At 38.6% G+C, this 24,376-nt stretch overlaps 1 protein-coding gene across 2 annotated transcripts in view; it reads right to left on the bottom strand.

Moving 5' to 3' along the window:
* Positions 1–24,155, bottom strand: part of Zcwpw2 (zinc finger CW-type and PWWP domain containing 2) — a 128,902-nt gene extending 104,747 nt beyond the window's left edge. The window contains exon 1 of one of the 2 annotated variants that reach the window (XM_048424003.3): positions 24,009–24,155. The gene's annotated coding sequence lies outside the window, so the exon portion shown is untranslated. The remainder of the gene's footprint in view (positions 1–24,008) is intronic. The other variant, XM_048424004.3, reaches the window with a different exon arrangement.
* Between the last annotated feature and the right edge of the window lie 221 nt (positions 24,156–24,376).

Below are 24,376 nucleotides of genomic sequence, written 5' to 3'. Positions count from 1 at the left end.
TATTTTGAATATATCTAGTTGTTGCTCTTTTTGACTGTCATGTTCATAGTTATAGATCAGAACTGACCAAATACATACTGGAAGGAGTACTCATCTGGCTCTAAAGAAAAGAAGTAAGTTTCCCTTTGTGATATCATGAAGTTTGTCAACTATGCTTTGTGAAGAAGTAACATGGTTTCAAGACTGACTTGGTATTTTTTTGTCTTTCATGGCTTTAATTATTTAAATAGTCTTTTATTAACAACTGCAACTTCCAAATATGACCAAATGCTTAATTTTCCTAATTATTGATAAAGTCTTTCTTAATCTACCTATATCCTTCACATAAATTAACCTCACATATTATATATGTATATTCATGTTTCTAATATAGACATAGAATCTTTTGTGATTATATTTCTTTGTTTCATAGATCTTCTCCAACGACAGCATATCAAATCACTTCATTCCTATGAGTTTTATACAGCATAACATTACATCATTGCAGAATATGTAGTATGACTGACAAATTGAGTCAAAAGGCCTCTGGTTTGGGAGGCATTATTTGTTTTGTTTTCTCTAGTTTTGGGCGAGTATAATCAATACTATAGCAAATATCATTGCATATTTGTCAATTCAAGTATTGGATCATGTATATGTCTACAATGGAAATTCTACATTAAAAGGTTTGCACAATTTTAAGGAGACAAATCCAAACAGGCCTCAGGGAAAGCTATTCTGATGTTCAATTTCCAGTACAGTTTATAAGCACCAATCCCCTCATCTGTGGATCAACAATGGATAGCAACAATGACTTCTTCAAATCTAATTAACAGAGTTATCTTACTGCAGTTTTAATTTACACTTCCCTGACCACTAATTAGATTTTATTGACTACTCATGTTTCCTTTTATTGGAAAACCTTGCTTCTAGTCTAGACTTAGGTTTTATTGCTTTCTTTACAGGGATTTGGTAGACCTCATGATATATTAAGGATATTAAATCTTTGTTTTATATGTTGGAAACATCTTCATAAAGCTTGCCATGTTTTTTTAACTTTATACTTTTATCACACATAAAGCTAAAATTTTATAGAACTTAAATTTATGTTTATTAAATAATGCTTATTTAATCCTGATGAAGGAGGGTCATCTGTCTATGTGTTACTTTCATTGGTTAATAAAAAAAACTGCCTTGGCCCTTTGATAGGACAGAAAATTAGGTAGGTGGAGTAGACAGAACAGGATGTTGGGAGGAAGAAGGCAATGAAGCAGTCGCCATGACTCTCCCCTCCGAGACAGACACAGGTTAGGACCTTTCCCGGTAAGCCACCACCTCGTGGTGCTACACAGATTACTAAATATGGGTTAAAGCAAGATGTGAGAATTAGCCAATAAGAAGTTATAACTAATGGGCCAGGCAGTGTTTAAAAGAATACAGTTTCCGTGTAATTATTTCAGGTAAAGCTAGCTGGGATCCGGGTGGGAACGCAGTCCGCTGCTCCTTTTACATACTCCCAAGACTATAAATAAAATCTTCCATATATTTCTTCCATATATTTTGCTCTGTTTCTTACATTTAGGTAACCCATCTGGAATGTTTTGTGTGCTCACAAATATTTAAATAAAAAAACTTTACTTGAACCTGTATAGCCAATTTTCCAAACAACATTCATTTAATTGTGCATTATTGTATCATCAGTCAGAAATTGCTAGATATAGATATATAGAGCCAAATTTGTATACAGTCTATTTTACTTCTTTCTTTGTGTCAATAAAAGATTTTGGTTCAGTTCAATATCTGATACAACCATTCTTCCTTGCTTAGTCTAACTTAAATCTCTTGGTATTTTAAATTTGATAAATTTTATCATGGCTGATATAATTCATAATATAATTACAACATAGTAATTTTTAATTTTCAAAATAATTCCTTCCTTCTTCAACAATGACTTCATTTTGATTACAAGCTTTTATTCCATCTAGTACACATTATAGTCTATTTTCTTTGGTTTTTACTATTTCTAGCTGGGTTTTACAAGTCTCTTGGAATTTTCAAGCAACATGGCTCCAAATATTGACAATGATGTGCATATTTAATACTAAAAATGTATTTTAAAACTTTTACATTGACTCCACGAAGAACTTAAATAACATAACTACTGGATGTGTTTTTATCTTGTATTATAAGATTTAGCAATATTGAAGCATAAATCTGACCATCAAAACTAGAAGATATTAACTTATTTTTGCCAATATTTTTCTTCAAGTTGTAAGTTCCAAATGTTATCAACCATCCTTCATAAGCTTTCATAGCAAGTTGTGAACAAGGGATTCGAGGCCACAATGCTGTCTACTAGATCAGGGTCTGCTAACCCAGAAATCAAATACAAAAACAGATACATAAAATTCTAGGTCTAATGCAGGTACTAAGAGACATTATGGCTAACTTAACTGAGGGGAAGCATTGAGATACAATTTTAAAAGGAATAAGAATATCAAGTTGATTCAAGGATTTTCTATGTGTATGATGTTTTATCTGCATATATTTGTGTACCAAGTGCCTGTCTGATGCCTCTCATAGGTCATAAGAAGGCACAAGATTCCCTGGAATTGGAGTTATAGATGGCTGTTAAGCTGCTGTGGAATCATCCTTTTACACTGTGAAAATTTGTTGCTGTGATTAGTTTAATGAAGAAGTTGACTGACCAATAGCTATAAGAGCTAGTTAGTAATGAGCCTGAGCTATTGGCTAAGCATTTATAATTAATATTAAGCCTCTGAGTGATTATTTGAGAAGAGCTGCAGGACAGGAAAACTCCGGCGACATATGGCGCCCAATGTGGGGCTCAAACCCACAACCCTGAGATTAAGAGTCTCATGCACTATCAACTGAGTTAGCCGGGCATTTGCAATTACTATTAATGCTCTGGGTGACCATTTGAGAGAGGCTGTGAGGGAGGAAAACTTTGCTACAATAAGTCATCATGTGTTTGCTAGGAAGAGAACCTATGTCCTCTGCAAGAGCATTTGGAGAGACTGCTCAGTGGATGAGCATTGATTATTCTTGCAAAGGTTCTGAGTTCAGTTCCCAGCACCCATACTGTAGTTCACAACCATTTGTAACCTCAGTTCTAGAGGATCCAAGACCCTCTTCTAGCCTCTGCAGACACTTTGTAAATGTGCTGCATAGGCATGGATAAGGCAAAATACCCATATACATAAAATAAAAATAAATTTTAGGGAAATTTTTTAAAGAAAAAGTGGGTTTTTATTAATATTTAACATCAATTAACACTCAAATCCTAAGTCCTGAGTGAGGGATAAGGTTATAAGTGTCAGCCACACTGGAAGAAACAACTAAAAGTGCTCAGACACACCCTTCTGTCATTCACCTTTGCTACACTACAGAGTACTGGAGATATATTTCACCAATGAGTTTAACAAGATTAGAGTTCAAATTACATTAAATTTGATTAAATTAATTTCCTCACAACATGGAGTCATTTAAGAATATTTACAAATAATAATATTGGACAAAACTAAACAATATTATTAATGCAAGCAAAGCATTGGGGGAGGGGTGTGAAAGAAAGCTGCCCTGGACACTGCCCATCTTACAGGCAGCCCACTGCCAGAGCAGAGAGCACTCTACATTTGCAGCAGGACGTGACTGGAAAGTCTATGAAAATCTTCTGCGATGCCTATTATAAAATAGAGGGGGATTAAAAGATTACTTTTAAATGGTAGATAAGTTTCTAGATTTTCTTAGGAACTTCAGGCCTAGAGTGGATAATACTGCAAAGATAAATTAACACTAAGAAAATGTCATTATTACTTGGTGGTAGTTTCAGTTGCATCTAACTTAAACCTCTTGGTAATTTGGATTTGATACATTTTATCCAGCCTAATAGAATTCATAATGCAGATTATAAAATTCTCCATTCTTTTCAAAATTCTCATTGTTTTTGTAACTTTTATCACACATTTTGCTGTTTTCAAACTTATTGTCACAACCAGAATATACAATGATAGAAAAGAAGATAAGGTCATCAAAGAATGCTAGACAGACACATTGAGGAGTCCCTATGTATGTAAATAAGCCACAGTTTAGAGACCTTGGACAAAGGTAAAGCTGTGCTAATATCCTTTGCTTTACTAAACCCAATTTTTAAAGTTTCAATTCACAATTTAACATATTGGACCAGATCATTAAAAATAAACTTACCCATTAAAAGTCAGTAAACACTGAGTGTGCACTAAAGTTTAACTTCCAGCTTGGGGTTCTGTGTGAGATTATGATGAGCATGTTCTCACACTCAGTCTTATTTACAGTGTCCCTTAACGAACCCTGCACTCTCAATGACTGGGCTGGACTGGCTAGCCAGTAAGCCCCTGGGGTTCCCCCAAGCTGGGGGATACGGGTGTGCAAAGCTTTTTGTGTGGGTTCTGGGAGTCCAACTCAGGTCCTCAAGCTTGTATAGTAGGCAGGCACTTACCAATGGCACCATCTTCGCAACCCAAAATTACTTCTACATATGAAGATGTTTTAAAAATCCCTTTACTGTTGTTTTTCTTGGCCTCTCAGCTAAAATCAAGTGAAGAATTCCTTAACCAACTCATCTCATTTCTACTTTACTTATTATATATACAAAGAGAGATATAAGACTGTAAGGCAAAGTCCATTTGAAGGGACTTTTAAATAAGTCTAAAATACTTTTAGGAATTAATACAGTGTATTATAGTTCAATTCAGCAGTCTTTCATTTGTTAAGGATAGAAAAATAACAACACAAAATATTGCTAGTTTAGTGCTGTCTGCCATGGCCTAAAAGGTGCTAACAACTCCTCTATGAATTTGAAACATGTACTGGAAGGTGGGGCCTTTGGGAGCTCACCATAAATAAGGTGATTATTCCCTCATGATGGAATTAGTGTTCTAACAACAGAGAGCATGTAGTTTCTTCCCCAATGGCTTGCCATCATACAAAAATATTAAGAAATGTCAACCACCACAAAGTGAGGAAATGAGCCCCACTGGATATGAAATTAGTTGTCACCTTACAGGCTTCCCATTCTCCAGACCTATAGGAAATAAACGTTTGTGGTTTAAAACTCTACATCAATGGCCATTTTCTATAGCAGGCCAAACTGGCTAAGTGTCTTACATTCCATTTACTGTTGCAAAAAAACAGTTCTAGATCAAAAGAATGCAAAGTGTGGAGAAATTAAAAGCAAGCTAATCAGCTAATACAACTACTACTACCAAGTACATATAAGGACTCCTTTGGAATAGTAGGAATGAAGCTGTCTGAAAGAGAGGCAATTGGGACCTTCCTAAAAGGATAATGGCAAAAAACTGATAATCCACTATCTTAGTTAGAATTTCTATTGTTGCAATGAAGCATCATGACCAAAAAGCAAGTTGGAGAGGAAAGGGTTTATTCAGCTTACACTTCCAGATCATAGTCCATTATTGGAGGAAGTCAGAACATGAACTCAAGCAGGACTGGGACCTGGAGGCCAGAGCTGATGCAGACGCCATAGAGGAGTGCTGTTTGCTGCTTTGCTTCCCATGGCTTACTCAGTCCACCTTCTTATAGAAGCCAGGACCAGCAGCCCAGAGATGGCACCACCCACCATGGGCGGGGCCCTCCCCTATTCATCACTAAATGAAAAAATGCCATATAGTTGTTTCTCACTGAGGCATTTCTTCAACTGAGGCTCCTCCCTTTCTGATGACTTTAGCTTGTGTCAAGTTAACACATGAACCAGTCTGTACAACTGACCCTTGTTAACTTGACACACAAACACATCACTATTAAGCCATAACTCTTCCTTTTTATTCATCCTCAAGATCTCACATGAAAATCATAATTTTAAAAGTCTCACATCCTTTATAAATTCAAACACATTAAAATTTCAGTCTCTTTAAGAAATATTCAGTATCTTTTAAAAGTTCAAGTCTTTCGTCTGTGGGCTCCCTTAAAAAATAAAATTAAAGTATCTACCTTATTCAAGAGGGAAGAACCAAGACACCATCACAATTAGAACCAAGAAAAAACGAACTCCAACAGTATAAATAACTCAATATCAAATTATCTGGGATTCACTCACGATCTTCTGGAATCCTCCAAAGGACTCGGGTCACTTCTCTGCCTCTGCCTTCTGCAGAACACACAGCGTGTCTTCTAAGATCTAGCTAGCTCCACTCCACTGCTGCTGCTGCTCTTGGTCATCTTCCCATGGTACTAGCATTTCCAAATGCTGGGGTCCCTTGCTGCAATCGGGCTGCACTTTCACTATGAGTTCTCATGGGCTCTTTTCATGGTGTCAAGCCTCAGCTCCTCTCCATGACCCCTTCATCCCTTCAAAACAAGTACCGCCTAGGTGACTCTTACACATTACCAAGTTCTGTCAGCATAAGGCACAACCATAACTGCCTCTGGAACAAAGTTTTTCTGTGCTCTCAGAAGATTTCACCTCAATGTTGCTAGTCTCTTCTAAATCACCGCTAATTTCTCAGCTCCAGCTAACAAGCATCAATTGTCCCAATAATGTAAAAGTGAAGCTTTAGTAGTTGTTATCTTGTTAATTACAGCTGATTCTTCAGCCCCAGATAATCAGAACCACAGAATCTTAAATTAAAATTGCAAACGGCCCTGATAGCGTGTTTAATATTCCCTCTGAAATTTCATAAGCCAGGTCTCCATCGTCTGTACTGCTCTCAATGTTCTTATCTTTAAAGCTCTTACAGAACACCACTAAGGTTTCAATACTCAATGGCTTTTCTTGCCCCAAATTCCAAAGTCCTTCCACAATCCTCCCCAAAACATGGCTGGGTCTTTCACAGCAGTATCCCATTATGCTGGTACCAACTTGTCTTAGTTAGGATTTCTATTGCTGTAATGAAGCACCATGACCAAAAAGCAAGTTGGGGAGGAAAGGGTTTATTCAGCTTACACTTCCAGATCATAATTGGAGGAAGTCAGAACAAAAACTCAAGCAGGACTGGGACCTGGAGGCCAGAGCTGATGCAGAAGCCATAGAGGAGTGCTGTTTGCTGCCTTGCTTCCCATGGCTTACTCAGCCTGCTTTTTTATAGTAGCCAGGACCACCAGCCCAAGAACGGCACCATCCACAATGGGATAGACAACCCCCATAGATCACTAAATGATAAAATTCCTTATAGCTGGATTTCATGGAGGTGTATCCTCAACTGAGGCTCCTTTCTGTGTGAAGTTGGCACACAAAATCAGCCAGTCCATCCACCATGTAAATGTGGGCCTTGGAAGGTGAAAAATAGGCCCAAACAGCTGTGTTTTCCCCTATGTGATCTTTTTACCCTCCCCTTATACCTTTATGCTGGTCTTTGCTGTAGGAATTCCTTCATCAACACGGACAACTACATCCACATAAAACCTGAGAGAGTTTGGGAAGTAATTCTAGACACAAAAGAACAGAGTTAAGCATGGCTTCTTGGTACCAACAATTTCTTGGGTGGGTTCTGATTGCTAGAGGCAAGTGCATCTCATTTAAGAGAGGCTTCCTGACTCAGCTTTAGCTGCAAAAACCTTGCAGCTGTTGTAAGAGGCCCTGCCACCAAACACTTAAATGGTGTTTATGAATAGACAACAACATGATTCTTGGTGGTGGCAGGGACCTTGAAACTCCATAGAGTCAATAAACATGGCTCTGGCCAGTACCTTCACCATGAGGCTAAACTCTCAGAAAGCTAAGGGATGGGGTGGATCCAGTCATCAAAACCACATCTTTAATCCTAGCCATATCACTTAGCAAATTAAAGGCTCCTGTGGTCAGAAAAAGAAAGATATACATTAAAGATAGATTCAGATGAAGAAAACCTCCAAATGGTTTACAGTGTATTTAAAAATATATGTAGGCTTGGGAGAGAAAAGAAAAGAAAAGAAAAGAAAAGAAAAGAAAAGAAAGAAAGAAAGAAAGAAAGAAAGAAGTTAAGAGAGAGAGAGAGAGAGAGAGAGAGAGAGAGAGAATGAATATGTAGTTGGGTATGGCAGCACACACCTTTAATTCCAGCACTTGGGAGGCAGAGACAGATGGATCCCTCTGAGTTCAAGGACAATCTGGTCTACAGAGTGAGTTCCAGGACAGCCAAAGATACACAGAGAAACCCTGTCTCAAAAAACCAAAAATTAAAAAGAGAGTTTAAAATAGAGTTACACAAAGATGGAAAATACACAGAAAATCTGGATATTTGTTGTAGGGAGAGCTGATTGTTTGTTCCTGGCTGCTCAGCCCCAAAATAATCACATAGATACTGTATTAATTAAATCACTGCTTGACCCATTAGCTCTAGCTTCTTATTGGCTAACTCTTACATATAAAATTAACCCATCTTGATTAATCTGTGTATCACCACGAGGTCGTGGCCTATCAGCAAAGTTTCAGCGTGTCTCAAGGCTCCATGGCTTCTCCCTGACTCTGCCTCCTTTCTCCCAACATTCAGTTTAGTTTTCCCCACCTAAGTTCTGCCCTATCAACAGGCCAAGGCAGTTCTTTATTAACCAATGGTATTCACAGCATACAAATGAGGATCTCACATCAGATACCGTATGTTATTGTGTTGTCTTTGAATTATTTGATTGCAGAGGAAGGAGCAACAGCTGCTAAAAGACATTTGATTATAAATGCTACTGGATTAATCCAACATATATATTTTGAGAATGTTTTGACGTAAAATTTAAGTCAAGCTGGGCGGTGGTGGCACACACCTTTAATCCCAGCACTCAGGAGGCAGAGGCAGGCGAATCTCTGTGAGTTCGAGGCCGACCTGCTCTACAAGAGCTAGTTCCAGGACAAACTTCAAAGCTACAGAGAAACCCTGTCTCGAAAAACCAAAAAAAAAAAAAAAATAAGTCAAAAGATATGCCACTTTGGAGAAGAGGTTTTGCTTTTGTTTCCACAGGAAATGAGATGCTGTGGATTCCCTCTGGGTTAAGAAAAATCAGGTGTGACCAAGGAAATGCCACTGAAAAATCCCTGATAGGAGTAGATGGCCCAGATGATCCAACATTTCAAGGGACTTCTGTTGGAATTTCCTCTGAGTTCTACATCCAGAACAGCCTCAAGACTGCTGGCTGAGATGATCAAGTCTTACAGAATATTCCAGTCAGGACTTGATCATAATCCTAAATTTTCTTTACGTCCCCATAAGATTATCAGCACCCCAATCAGCAGGAAGTAGCCTAGAAAACTATGCCCATAATCCCAAAAGTAGATTATGGATGTTTGTCTTTGTTTAGAGTGTTGCTTACAAGTTGTTATAAATAATGGTCAGCCAAAAAGTTAAACAAAGGAGATTCAATTCAGAGTTCTTGTTTTGAAAAAAAGCAAGGGTAAGTGCTGTGGGACAATGATATTGAACTCTGTAAAGATTTGATACTTGTACTGGTTTAATATAATGCTGATTAGTCAGTATCCCGGCAAGAAGTACAGGCAGGGCAACCAGGAGAATTCTGGGAAGATAAAAAGGCTCAGTCGACAGTCGTCACCTAGACGTAGAGGAAGCAAGATGAGAATGCCTCACTGATAATAGATACCAAGCCACATGGCTAACAAAGACAAGAATTATGGATTAATTTAAGATGTAAGAGTTAATAAGAAGCCTAAGCTAATAGGTCAACCAGTTTATAATTAGTGTAGACCTCTGTGTGTTTCTTTGGGACTAAACAGCTGCAGGACAGAAACCTCTGTCAACAGGTTTTTATATTATTCTGCTTTACATTATACTAATGTGTGCTCCTACTCAACACCACTAGACTACAGGCTCTTTGAGAGTACAGACATTACATTTTTATCTCGAGAAATGAATGGATTGATTTGATAGGCATGCTATTCTCTAATACACTGACCTGTAAATACCCAAAAAAGTGGTTTATATCCTGGAATTCACTGATTCTTTTTCTTCCACATTTCAATGCAGCACCTGGAACTGGCTAAATATTCCAACAGATGGGAAAGGGATCAGAGAGCAATTTTTATTTATAACAAGTATTATTGGTTAAATTGAATTTATTAAAGGGACCACCAAAACTGCAGGATAACTAATAACTTAATCCAGTATATTATAGAGATCTATAGTCTTCAAATAACATTCATGAGCCAGGGAAGTCTATGTAGATTTTATTTTAAAAAATTTCCAAAGGTATTTGTATCTATGAGCATTATTTTACAGTGTTATGCTGCAGCTGATTTTGAAAAAAAATCAGAAAATACAGTATTCTTGAGTTGAAATATTATATAGTCCCATTGTTGAATAGAACAAGGATGTTTTGAGATGGAGAATTGCCAAGAAAATATGGTGAAGCATCAATTTTTATTACAATGTATATGTATTTTGTGACTGATGTATCCCAGATGGTGAAATTACAACATATCCAAGGAGTTCTGAAAAGCATCAGAATTTAATGAGACAGTATGAATAAATACATACAGAGTAGGAATGAAGATAAATGGTTGCTTATAATAGAAATAGTTTTTATTATTTGTGTGTGAATGAGGAAAATAATGATTGTTCTTCCAAACTGAAAAAAAAGGAGAAGAAAGGTGTCATTGTGCTTTCCCAGCACTGTGAGTAGAGGAAGTGCACCATTTTAGTTCAGCCTCTCACAGATGGTTCATCTTTTCTGGAATGGATAAAAACAACAGTATCCACACTACTTCTTCAGACTAATGTTTTGTCTTTAAGTAGGGTCTCCTATGTAACACAGGCTCTCATGGCACTCAAGATGCTCCTGACTCACCAGCTTAATGTTGAAATTACAGGCAGGCCCATCCCCAAAGCAGACAGCTTTTTTCTATTCCCATCATTTGCAATTTCTTGATAATAACTCACTTATAATCAAGACCATAATTCTAAACATATAATATTTCTTCAGCCATTTATTTTAAAAATAAAATATGCACTAGTACCATTTAGAAAACATAAGCAACATTACAGGCTGCCTATCTGTGCTGTGCCAATCTCCAAAGAGAACTCAATATATGATGAAGAAGATCTAGTTAATGCTATGTATTAGATTTCATAACACATTAGAAATAGCAGAAAAAGTTCAGGACTTGGTCAAAAGCATAATGGCTGGTATTGAATAAAGGGGAAAACTTCTAAAATATGCAAACTCATAAACATAAAAAGTGTCTATGGGTTGGTCAGGCCTTCAAGCACTGCATAGTGCATACAGAAGAGGTCTAGAACAATCCAGAATGTGAGACAGATTCAAGGTCTGCATCCCTCGTTGGGCCAGGCATGAGGAAACGGGTTTGATGACTTTTGCTAAGTGAAGCAGTGATGGTTGATGTTAGGAGGGTATGTGGTGAGATTAACCAAGGTCTTCAGGAAAAAAAGTTGCTGGAGAGCTTTTATACCCAGAAGCAACTGCCTCAGTCTATCTAGGACTTCATCAGACAAAGTAAACAAAGAATTCATAAACAGAATTACAGTGACTCTTAAATACACAGATGAGCATCTGGTAATAATAATAATAAATAACAATGAAAGACAGGAAGAGCAATAGAAGAACTAACAACCCATAAAATATGGTTTTAATATAGAACATTGTATGGCATTATTAATTACATAACATTAATATGAAAAAGAACATATTATAATGGAAATTTTAAATCAAAACATTAAAACTGTAAATCAATTCCAATTGAAAAAGTAAAACAAATAAAAGACTTATTTAGGAACTTCAGATTTTAGCTATTGGCCAGCAAAGAGAGGTAAGTGGGTCAAGGCACTTGCCATGAAGACTGAGGCCTGCTCCATCCTCAGGGCCAAATGATGGAAGGAGAGAACTTACTTTTGTAAGTTGTGCTCTGGCTGCCACAATGTGCCGTGACATACATGTGCCTACACACATATACATACATGCATATATGTACAAACAAATAAGTAGATAAATGTAATTTTTAAAATGCAGTTAAAAATTTTTAACAGGACATATCCCAAACTTAAGGAATAGATTTGTAAGAGAAATGGGCAAGAAATCAAAAAACAATGACATCTTGAATTTTGCATGCAAATGGATGGAAATAGAAAACACTATCCTTAGTGAGATAACCCAGACCCAAAAAGATGAATATGGTATGTACTCACTCATTAGTAGACTCTAGCCATAAACAAAGGACACTAAGCCTATAGTTCATAAGCCTAGAGAAACCAAATAACAAGGTGAACCCAAAGAAAAACATATATAGAGCCTCCTGGGAATTGGAAGTGAACAAGATGGCTGGGCAAAAGTTGGAAGCATGGGGGTGGGGATAGGGGTGGGGTTGGGGAAAGGTGAGAGCGGGGAGAGAGAAGGGAGAAGGGAAAGACTGGGAAGAGTTTAGGGGAGTGGGAGGGTGGAGATGGAGGAAGGGTGGATATAGGAGCAGGGAAGAAGATATCTACATTAAGGGAGCCATTTTAGGGTTGGCAAAAGACTTGGCTCTAGAAGGGATCCCAGATGTCCATGGGGATGTCCCCAGCTAGGTCCTTGGGCAGCAGAGGAGAGGGTGCCTGAACTGTCCTTGTCCCACTATCACACTGATGATTATCTCGAATATCACCATAGAATCTTTGTCCAGCAACGAATGGAGATAAGAGACAGAGACCCTCAGCAGAGCAATATGGACTGAGCTCCCAAGGTCCAGTTGAAGAGCAGAAGAAGGGAGAAAATGAACAAGGAAGTCAGGACCATGAGGGGTTGGTCCACCCACTGAGGCAGTGTGCCTGTTCTAAAGGGAGCTCACCAAATCCAGCTGGACTGGGACTGAACGAGCATGTGATCAAATTGGACTCTCTGAATGTGGCTGACAATGGGGGCTGACTGGGAAGCCATTGATAAAGGCACTGGGACTTGTTTTTACTTCAAAAAGAAAAAAGAAAGAAAGAAATCTAAAAGCAAACAGAGAGACAAGAAAGTTGATCAATGTATTAGTCTATAATGCCCACCTTAACCATCTGTCATAGAAGAGGTTACTAAAATAAGAGACATTTCTTTTTGTCAGTAATGTAGACAAGTCTAAGACATGCATTCTAATTGGTTGGATTTCTGATAAGAAGTTTTCTGGCTAGGAGACCAAGATATGATAGTTTTTCATGTGGCATTTCTTTGGTGTGCGCAAGAGGAGCCAGAATGGACCCCTGGTGTCTCTTCCCATGAGAAACTAATCCTGTAAGGACTTTTGTGCTATATCTCAGAGGCTGTGGGAGAATTCGTCCACATTATAAGGTAGTGTGTACACATGATGGTGTGTAATAGCTTTTTTTTCCAAATGTAGAATCATACAATTTTAAGTTTAGATAAATAACTACAAAATTTAAGTTACAAGTTGGGTATGATGGCACATATCTGTAATTCCAGCACTTAGGAGCCTGAGGAAAAAGGATTTGCTATGAATATTTGAAGACAGCCACATTGTCCCTGTCATTTTGTAACATTTTGTTCTTCTGGGGTCTTTGATGAAGTTGAAGTTTAGATAGGCATAAAGCTTTCCTTAATTATGCTAAAAGGTAAATTAGGGGCAAACAAAGGTAAGATAAATAATAGAGTATTTTCTCTAAATTTGCCAACTACAAATGGACTGGAAATTGTAACCGTAATTCTTATTTAATAACTGTTTTGTTGTATAAAATTTTACTATGCTAAAATTAAAACCTTTTTAATTAGACAGAAAAGGGGAATGTTCATTTATACTGTGTGAATATATATCTCTGATTTGTTTAATAAAGAAGCTGACTGGCCAATAGCTAGACAGGATAGGGTCAGGGAGAGAGCCAAATGGAGAATGCTGGGAAGAAGGAGGAGTCAAAGGAGTCATGAGCAGATGCAGAGAGAATCAAGATGGGCATACCATACTGAGAAAAGGTACCAAGTCACGTGGCAAAGCATAGATAAGAAATATGGGTTGCAAGAGGCCGTGAGAGTATACAGCGGTTGACAATTAGTGTTCAGCAGGTCGACCCACCAGACAAATGACTCTCTGATGGAGAGCCCCACTTGGTAGTCATGGATTATGGACTGTAAATGACTGGTTGCTTCTGTCTTTAATTTATCTCATGTGCTGCCACATTCCTTCCGTAATAACAGCTATGGGTGTTTTCTCACTGCTTGTGTGTTTATCTCATGTATACATTCCATCTTTTGGGCACATACATAGCCATGGATGGTCAGGAAGATGATTTCTGCTTAATCTGTTTAATTCTGATGAACAGAAATCATACTAGAATATCTTTCATCATTCAGACTGACATAAGAAAGTAATAATACTTTAAGTTACAAAGACAGGCTTAGAATTCAGAACAAATTCAAAACAGACTAGCTGCCCCTACAGAGAATACACAAGGACAAATTCCCAAATGTTTATTGCTGACTCAAAGTCAGGCTTGAGGCAACTTTGACAGACATAAACCTCATGCAATGATAGACTTTCTGCATATACTACCACTCAAAGTCCAGCTAACTAACTGTTATTGTTAAATCTTGAATTTCAATGCCATTTTCTATCTGAGAAACTCACCAACTTAGAGCTACATTCATGGCCAAGCATTACTTACACGCCAGTCAATACAACTTCCCTAGCCTGAAAATAACTGTGTGGTTTTTCATGTTCTGAGAATGAGTCAGGCACTGAAAATGTAAGATATAATTGTTTAGAGTTTGGCTATGAGAGATGCAATATAGAATGATGAAAAAACTACATAGAGTTAAGAGAGGCTATGGAGAGCTAACTAGGGAGGTTGCTAGGTAGAACAAGGAGGAGGCTGTGCAGAGTTAATTAAAAAGCTATAAAGAGCTATGTAGAGGAGCCAGAGAAATTTTCAGAGATTTTTTTCAAAGCAAAGTAAAGAAAAAGTAACCATCAAAAAGCATCTGTGGTTCCTTATTTTTCCCTTCAGAGAAAAAAGTCTAACACTGAATTCATGGATTTTTTTTTGCATTCCCTGAGTGCTGACTGGAGGCTGCCCCCCCCAATTTAGTGATAATGGATTAATTTAAATGTAAGAGTTAGCTAGTAACAAGCCTGAGCTATTGGCCAAACATTTATAATTGATGTTAAGCCTCTGTGTGGCTACTTGGGAGTGGCTTGCAGGACATGAAACTTTTGCCTACACTACATAATAATTTTTGGGACATCCTGGGCTATATCATGAAATCCTGTCTCTCAAAACTGAAAAAAAAACGATTTACAAATAATGGTTGTTTATTATTGATATTATATAATTTCAAAGCCTAATTTTTAAAAAAGGAGCAAGAAAACAAAATTTTAAGTAGTAGATATAATACTTTTCCTCTCATTAGAAATGTCTGAGTTCCTGATTTTCCCCCTGAAATTTAGAAAATTAGGAACAATGATTTTTTGGTGCGGGAGAATTATCTGTATTCTGTCAATCATGTATTTTAATAAAACGCTGATTGGCCAGGCAGGAAGTATAGGCGGGTCAATCAGACAGGAAGTAGAGGTGGGGCAATGAGAATAGGATAAGGCTAGGGAGGAGAAAGCTCCCTCAGCCACTCCTGTGCAGACCACCGAAGAGACAGCATGTAACTTGCCCAGCTGAGAAAGGTACGGAGCCATGGGCTAACGTAGATAAGGATAATGGGGTAACAAAAGTTGTAAGAACTAATAAGTAGCCTGACCTAGTGGGCCAATCAGTTTATAACCTTATGGAGTCCTATGATTGATTTTCGTTGGGAGTTGCCAGTTGTGGGGTACCGGGCGGGACAGAAACCCCAACAGGCCGGCCCCCTCATGCTACAATTTTTCAGTTTGGCCTTACATTGGAGAGGGTTTTTGTAAGAATGCTAACATTCAAGATACATTAACCATAGAACATTTGTGTGGCGATATTTAATTTTACTTTAATAAATAAAGCTTGCCTGAAGATCAGAGAGTAAAACAGCCCCACTGATCAGCCTTACAGACCAGGCAGTGGTGACACATACCTTTAATCCCAGTAGCTACACTAGTTTGCCATAGATACTGGGTGGTAGTGGTGCATGCCATTAATCTTAGCACTAGAGAGGAATATGAGATGGGAGGACACAGTTCTTAAACTCAGTCTCATTCTGAGGATTCCTGGAAGCAGGATTGTCATTTTCAGACTGAGGTAGAGGTAAGAGTCAGTGGTTGGAGGTTTCTCTTTTCTGACCTTCAGGTTGAACCTCAATATCTGTCTCTGGGTTTTTATTAATCATGCTACACATCTAAATGTCCAAAAGCCTGACTACAGGAAACAAAACCAGACCTGCTAACTTAGCATGGGGATTACAGAATTTTCTTCTACTAGAAAGTGAGGGGGGGGACAGTCCTTTAAAACAAGCCAAAGGCCACTTTACTAAGATAAAACATTCACAAAGACCAACTGAATGTGCAGCTAAAACCAACTCAAGCAATTTATAGCAAAATCACCTGTCATAAGACTGTAAGTCCTTGTTTATGCTCATGGAAAGCCCACTGACACACACTCCAGGAACACTGTCCACTTTCTTTTCTGAACACTGTAACATTTTAATAGCATGCATAACTATTGCATGGTTAGTACTGAGTTTAATGTACCCAAGACCCCTTGATACTTAAGTTCTGGTTTTTCCTAAAACCATTTATTGTGTTAATTAAACACTATAGAATATTAATACATGGTGTGGTGACACACAATACCATGCTGTCAAGTGACTTGCCTATATATTTAAGAATTAACTCTCTCATTTGTAGTGTTAGCCTTTGCTAGCACAGTCTGATCTGACTAGTGATATAGGAGGGTCTTCTGTCTATGTGTTACTTTCATTGGTCAAATAAAGAAACTGCCTTGGTCTTTTGATAGGACAGCAGCTTAGATAGGCGGAGTAGACTAAATAGAATGCTGGGAGAAAGAAAGCAGAGTCAAGCAGATGCCATGGCTCTCCTCTCTGAGACGGACGTAGGTTAGACTCATTCCGGTAAGCCACAGTCACATGGTGATATACAGATTATTAGAAATGGGTTAATTAAGATGTGAGTGTTAGCCAAGAAGAGGCTAGATATAATGGGCCCAGCAGTGTTTAAATGAATACAGTTTTTGTGTAATTATTTCAGGTAAAGCTAGCCGGGAGCCGGGCAGCAGGACGTGGCCCACCGCTCCTCATTTTACAACAGACTACAATTTTGGTAGTTAGAAGAGTTAGTGAGCAGAACTTCAGTAAACTTTACATCAAAATTGCTAGTAGTTCTACTGTAGAGTCTGTACTAAGTTAGTAAAGATCTCTTACTAGGAAATGTCTTAGGGTTTCTTAAGGCTGTGAATAGACACTATAACCAGTGCAACTCTTAAAAAAGTTAAGTTAACTGGGGTGGCTTGCTTACTAGCAATTTCAGAGGTACCATCATGGCGGGGTGTTGGTGTACAAAAGAGTTTCACAGTAGCCTGGAATGAAGTATAACGAAGGTTTATTTATTTGGGGATAAACTCACAGAAAAGAGTAGTGATCTGCGGTCCTCTGCTTGTCCTGAGAACTGTAACCAAATCCAGCAGCCAAGAGGCCTGTTAAACTTTTTGTCTGCATTTATAGTACCAAAGTGGGTCAGTATTTTAAAGGCTACTTGCTGAAGGAATTCCCACAGCACCCCCCCCATTTTGTCTAAATAAGAGAATTCTAAGTCTAATACAAAATTATATACAATAAGAATAAATATCAAGTATTGTCCAGGGGAAAGAAGAGGCAAAAAACATAAATAAAAATTAGAATTACAACCAGCATGAATCACATCAAGCAAGAAACATATGCTAAGCGTTTTAATAGTTATCCTACCCTAGGAGTCTAAGTCTTATATTAAAAATGGCTTGGCTAAGTCATGAGAGGAAAGTAACTATGACTATCTAGTTTTCAACCCCATCAATGACCTGAGAAGGGAAATAATGTTACTGTAATAAACAGGAAGTGCAATCAAACAACTTCCAAAAGGTGCAAGAAATGACAGAGACAGACAGCTACCTGGGCAATCACCCAAAGTCTCCTTCACAATGTTGGAGTAACCAATTTTGGCTAAGGTCTAGAGTATCTAAAATATCTGACAGACTATTTTCAGAGGTAGGACTATTTGAAAAACCATCTTACCCTGTCTTTGATATGAGATTCCCCTCTGTATACTGTGAATACCATTAGTTAAAAAAGAAGCAGTTTTGGGCCTGTGATAGGGTAGAGCAGAGATAGGTGGGGAAAACTAAACACAATGCTGGGAGAAAAGAGGCAGAGTGAGTGAAAAGCCATGGAGTTGCTGTCAGAGACAGACATGACGAAACTTTGCCGGTGAGGCACAGCCACGTGGCGATACACAGATTAATAGAAATGGGTTAAATTAAGATGTAAGAGTGATCTAGAAATATGCTTAAGCTATTGGCCAAACAGTATTTCAAATAATAAAGCTTCTGTGTGATTATTTCGAGTCTGAGCAGCTGGGAACGAACAAGCAACCTCCTACAACATGTCTTGGCAAGGTTTGGGAGTCTTTTTGTTTGTATCCTGCTTATCCAGTCTGGACACCATGCATTTTGTCAGTGGTTGGGTTTGCCAAGCTCCAAGTTGAGTGTCTTCAGTGCCCAACATTCTCTCATAAATAAATTGGTGCTGCAAGGAGCAATCTCATCTCATTTCAACAGAATCCTGTTATTTAAATACCATATTTTACAATTCTTTGAAGTGTTTGAAGATTGCCTATCTATGTGGAATACAATCTCTATGCATCTAAAAATCTCATTAGTTTAACTATGACAAACATGGATGACTATTGACTGTAATTTTTCATATCTAAATAGCTAAGAGACTAAGGCTTCATGTTAAAAAATTAAACAATCTTTAAACAAATGTGTGGCAAATGAGAACAATGGCCCTAAAATATAAATAAAATATAAGTATCTTGATCAGAGGAAGAAATGTATAGTGCAATATGATAAATATATCCTAAAACTGTATCAGTATACAAAATATGGCAGCATGCAGGTATATGTGGTAGTGGCTACATCTTGGCTTGCAGGCAACAGGAAGTCAAATGACTCACTGGGCAGTATCCTGAGCACAGGAAACCTCAAAGTTCTTCCACAAAGTGACACTCTTCTTCCAACAAGGTCATACACTCCAACAAAGTGACACCTAATAATAGTACCATTCCAATCAATGAGATCATGGGGCCAATTTCACTCAAACTACCACAGGATAGAAAATAGTTTGAAAAATGCTTCCACCATAGTTTCACATTATAGAGTATTACACATGGGTTGGCATTCAATGAATACTGTTTCTGTTCCCTGAATTTCAATGCCATTAGTTAGAAAGGGATTTTAAAAGACTTAAGAGCATTATATAGCAATAGCCAGTATTTCTTGAAAATATTCAGTATCTTAAATAGTATATGCACTCCCCTCCCCCTTTTTATTAATCTGGACTATAGCTTCCTAGATTGTGAAAGGAAGGAGAATCAAAAACATTGCAGAACTTGTCTTTATCAGAATACAAATCAAAAGAAGTGAAGTCACGGTTATGCACTGAACTATATCCACCTATTTCCCATCCAGAACCATCAAATTCATATGACTCACCTGTAAGCCAGAACCTTACTATACTTGAAGACAGGGTTTTTAAAGAGCAAATTAAATTTGGGTCATCCAGGTAACCTAAATCCAATTGGTATCATTACACAAGAAGAAATCAGAACACAGACATATACATAGAGGATGATGTGAGGAAACAGGACAAAGATGGCCATGCAAGCCAAGAAAGGTAAATCAAATGCATCCTAACCTTGCTTACACCTTGATCTCAGACTTTTAGTTTGTTCAACTACTTTACATGCCAATTTGACTGGGGCATTAATCTAGTTAGGTATTATTGTCATTGTTGTTGCTGTTGTTGACCAGGGCATTGGACTGGTTGGGTTATTATTGTCGCTGTTGTTGTGGTAGCAGCAGCAGCAGCAACAGCAGATCTGTGTAAATTTTCCCAGAAGACATCAGCATTTCAGTTTGTGAAATCTTGACAGCACCAATAGAACATAATGGCAAAGGAGGACTGAATTCACTTTCTTAATGTTTAAGCTGGAACATTAACGTGCTTCTCCTATCGCTCCTGATTTGGGGGTTTTCCAAACCTATAATTTAGCCTATAACACTGGTTAGTTAGCTTTCAAATTGTAATACTTCTACACTGGATTCCTAGACTAAGCTAAAACCTTAACAATGGTCCAGCTAGGTCACAACCTGGTATATATTCACAATAGTCAAATTACAGAGCTAGCCTGAGCCCACCAACAAATCAGTGGATAAAGACAATGAGCCATATATACACAGTGCAGTAGTATTCTTCCACATAAAAAAAAAAGAATGAAATTACATCATTTGTAGGAAAATGTCTGGACTGGAGTTATCTCACAGAACAAAAATAATAAATATTTAGAAAGATAAACACCAGGCTTTCTATTATATGTAGAATCTACATTTTAGAAAACATGAAGGTAGAAAAGAACTTGTTTATGTATGATGGGGAACACAAAGGGAGGGTAGATGGGGCCAAGGCAGTGTGAACAAGGGGTCAGTCTGCTCAAAGTACAGAGTACGTATGTATGAATGTCATGTTGAAATCCACTATTTTGTGCAAATAATATACAGCAAAGAAATTAATCTTGCAACTGTTTTGGTTAATAAAAATATAGAGAAAAATCAAGAAAGACATCCATACACAAATGTGCACACACATGCAAGTGCACATACCCAGACATTCACATGCCTACACATGAGCATGCATAAACACAGATACAGATGCAAAAAATAGTCTATGAGAAAAATCCATTTTAGTGCTTGACACACTGAAGAATCAACAAATGTGAGATTTCTTTTTTAGACTCCTTTTAAATGTAGTTAAGAAAATTGAAATATGCAAGAACAAATGCAGAATGAGAACATGTTAATTATCTTGTCTTTCATGATTTTTTTCTCAAATGATGAACTTAAATATTTAGTTTGCATCTAATCTTTAAGTGCATTTATCCTTAATCTCCTCTATGATGCAAATTTAACATTCACTATTCATTCATTTACCTAATTAACAAATTTGTGCCTATAAGTCAACTTTAGATTACACTTAATGATTCAACAAAAGCTTATTAACAGCCTATTATCTGTGCGAGACTATCATTTAGAGGCTAGTTTATGCAGATACTGCTGGTTAGCTTCTAGCACAGTTCTAAGATGCTTAATAATAATTTTTTATCTTGTCCAATAGTGAATATTATGGTGGATTTTTCATCCCATTTGAGAAACCAAAGCAGCAGGGAAATAAAATCTACCGGCATGATTAAAGGCTGGGTTTCTTACAGCAGTTATAATCTACTGCTTTAGAAATACTCAAGGATGGGCTGGAAAGACTGCTCAGCGGTAAGGGCATGCACTGCTCTGCATAGGACTGGAATTCAGTTCCCAGCACTCACACTGGGCAGCTCACAACCACCTATAACTCCAGCTCCACATGTTCAGAATCCCTCTTCTGGCCTCTGTAGGTACCCATACTTATAGGTACATGTCCACATAAACACACATTCATACCATTAAAAAATAAATCTTTAAAATTTTTTCCAAGGAAAAGTAAAAACTAATAAAACAAAGAAAATAATCATAGAAACTTTATAAATTATACTAAATGCCAATTTAAATCTTAGTAACTGATCTATGTAATATAGATGTACACAGGACAGCTGCCAGTGAGGGACAGCTGCCAGAACAGTTCACATAAATGAAACCTGTAGTTTTTTAGTCTTTCAGTACCTGGCTTATTTTAAATAACCTGGCACTCCTCCCTCTGTGTTTCCTGACTGCAGCCACAAAGTGATCAGTCACCTGTCTCCATGCCTCCCCACTGTGATGCACTGCACCCTTAAGCTGTCAGTCAAAATAAACTTGTCCTTCCTTAAATCACTTTTTGCCAAGGATTTTTTTTTGCTACAGCAATGAAAAAAGTAACTTATACATCAAGTTTTCTTATATACCAAGTTTTCTGATTTTGCTAGTATTTTTTAAACTGTTTTAATACTTAATATTTTTATTAAAACTATTCCCTCCCTAGAAGACTTTGCCTGTACATAAGACATATAGAGAGAATGTTTTTAAAAATGCACTGATAGCATGACATTGAAGATGGTACTATCAGGAAGACTCAGCTATTACAACATGGCAATTTTGACACCTTAACTCTATTCAGCTGACATTAAGAATCACATCCAACAAGGTCTACAAGGAATACAGTATTCAGAATATAGAACAGACCACAGAAAATATGGTCCAGGACCTGGAGGGAGGGGGGAGGAACTTGAACTTCCCACAGGGCAGGAGACCCTGACTGCCCTTGGGGACAAAGAGGGAGGAGAAGAGGGAGGGGGGGAGTGGGAGGGCGTTGGGAGGAGGGGCGTAAATGGAAACTCTTTATAATTTAATAAAATTGCTTTCAAAAAAAAAAAAAGAAAATATGGTCCAGGGGGTGGAATGATGAAATTTCAGTATATAATTTACATATAGAAACTTACTGAGAATTTTATTTCTCTAAAAACACGATTCATACTAAAGTATTTTTCAGAGATGCAGCACTCTAAAAAAAAATAAAAACAAAAAGGTTGGCACTAGATAGAAGGCCCAGTGGTTAAGAGCACTGCCTGCTCTTCCCAAGGACCTAGGCTCAATTCTCAGCACCTACAGAGAGGATCACAACTTATACAAACTCCTGATGGCAGTGATACAGTATCCTCTTCTGGCCTCCATGCGTATTGCATAAATATATACAAATAAGCAGGCAAAGCACCACACACATTAAAAACAATAACACTTTTAAAAAGTTTTTTCATTGCTCAAACAAGCTAATTAATCAAAATAGACTTGTAATAATGATAAAAATAAGTATCTGCCCCAAAGAGAGCTGTGTCACAGTCACGAGTTATGCCAGGGTCCATATATTTTGTTTGCTCAAATGCAGATCTACTCCAGTGAAAATGGTACCTACCCAGAGACAGGATTATATCCTGAGAGACCTTTCTACAGAACACTGACAACATTTAGGGTTTCAGTTGACAAATCAGTATTTAAGAATGTACCAAGAAACATGAGCTTTTCTAGTCGGCAATAAATGGACATTAACTTTCTATAACTGACTCTCACAGTTAATCAGAAATAATCTAGAGCCTGTGGGCTTCTTCTGTCTGAGACTCCCTAAGATTGTAATGAACTCATCTATGCCTAAACACACAATCCATTGTCTTCAAGAGAGGCAGCGAGGTAGAATGCTTACCCAGCATGCACAAGGCCTTGGGTTCAATCTCTAGAGCTGCACAGAGTTTGGTAATGTGTTTGAACCCAGCACCTGGGAGGTGGAAGAACAGGACTAGAAATTCAAGAGCCTAAGGCCAGTCTGGGCTACTTGAAGCCCTCCAGGTCCGAAAGGGAGGGAGGGAAAAGGGAGGGAAGGACGGCGAGGAGGAGAAAGAAAAAAAGGGAAAAATAAAAAAAGGGGAAAAAGAAAAGAAGAAAGAAAGAAAAAACGAACGAAGGAAAGAAAGACAAGAAAACGAGAAAAAAGAAACGATTTAGTCAGCTATATACAGCGAGAATAGATGCTCATTCTTCACCTGGTGTTGGAAAACGTGTGTTTGTAGTCACCCTGGGATGCATAAGACCCTGCCTCAAAAAAAGGAGGGGTTGTTACCTAGAAATAACCGGGGGGGGGGGGGGGAATCTAAGGAAGCCAGAACAAGCCAAAGTTGGCCATGGTTGGTCCCCTCTTCTACTACACTGAAGAGGATCCCGGAACCCCAACTGAGCCAGTGAGGGGCCGTGGGAAACACACAGCGACCTCCCTTCACAGGACACCTAGGGAGATCGCCACGCGACCCGCAACACGGGGCCTGTGTGGTTCCAGGGACCGCGGACGCACGTCAGCTGACGGGCTAGCACCCACCAAGTCCGGTGGCGTCAAGCCGAGCCGCTGCCACCCACCTTCCGGAACCGGCGTGGCCGCCGAATGGAAAGGACGCGCTAGAGGGCGCCCTGAACACGGGCCTCAACCCCGCAGCAGCCGGCCTGCGACTTTCCCAGCTCCACTCCGCCTCCCCGCGGCCCACAGCGACGCCTCACCCCGCTCCCGCCGCGGAGACCACTGGGACTCGTAGTGCGCCCCGCCGCGGAGGCTCACGGGACTCGTGGTACGCCCCGCCCGCCGCAGAAGCTCATGGGACATGTAGTACGCCCCGTCCTTCCCGGCCAGAGCGCCGCTCCGCGGTGCCCGGAGATCCGTCAGGTCCCGCTTCCGGTTTCGTCGCCCTGCGCTGGTTCACAGGGTGTGTGCAGCGGCGACACCTTTGTGG

Source organism: Myodes glareolus, chromosome 4 (genome assembly GCF_982192425.1).
Source record: "Myodes glareolus chromosome 4, mMyoGla1.1, whole genome shotgun sequence".
NCBI lineage: Eukaryota > Metazoa > Chordata > Mammalia > Rodentia > Cricetidae > Myodes > Myodes glareolus.
Note: the sequence above shows the minus strand (reverse complement) of the source record. Positions and strands in the feature narration are given on the sequence as shown.